The sequence below is a fragment of the Camelina sativa genome, chromosome 20 (genome assembly GCF_000633955.1).
Source record: "Camelina sativa cultivar DH55 chromosome 20, Cs, whole genome shotgun sequence".
Taxonomy (NCBI): Eukaryota; Viridiplantae; Streptophyta; class Magnoliopsida; order Brassicales; family Brassicaceae; genus Camelina; species Camelina sativa.
The window spans coordinates 11,793,995-11,794,665 of NC_025704.1; positions in this window are offsets into that span (position 1 = coordinate 11,793,995).

The following is a 671-nucleotide window of genomic DNA, read 5'->3' on the forward strand; positions in this document are numbered from 1 at the left end:
GTCAATCCCCTGATAGGATCCTGTATCAGGCAAGAACTAGGATCAAAGATAACACGAGAACCAAGGTCTGTAGTCAACGAACTTATACTGAGAAGATTTAGCCTGAAATCTGGTATATACAGAACATTCCTCAAACTGATAGAACCATTGATCACCACTGTACCAATACCAGCTACCATAACTAAACTGCCATTGGGAAGATTAACATGCTGACGAATAGACATATCAAGATCATCAAATAAACTCCTATCATGACTGACATGATGAGTAGCACCGGAATCAATAATCCATGATCTTTTATTTGTCACACATTGAGCAACAGTCAATATTCCAATAAAGCAATAGGTAGGATTAGAGAAGAGAATAACAGAAGGTGAAGCTTCATTCGTTGATGTTGGTGTGGTCGGAGAGGTGGACTGAGGAACAAGGTGAGAGCTGAAATACGCAATGAAGTTCTGCAACTGATCTTTAGACAAGTTCCCAATCAAACTCTCCAAACCATCGGATTTCTTGTCAGAAACACCAATCGTACCAGAAACTTGGGCTGTAACAGCAGGGGACATACTAGACGATTGAGAAGATTGAGAAGAAGCAAATTGTTGCTTCCTAGGCTTCCATCCAGGTGGATAACCATGTAGCTTGTAACAACGGTCCACAACATGGCCAGTAAA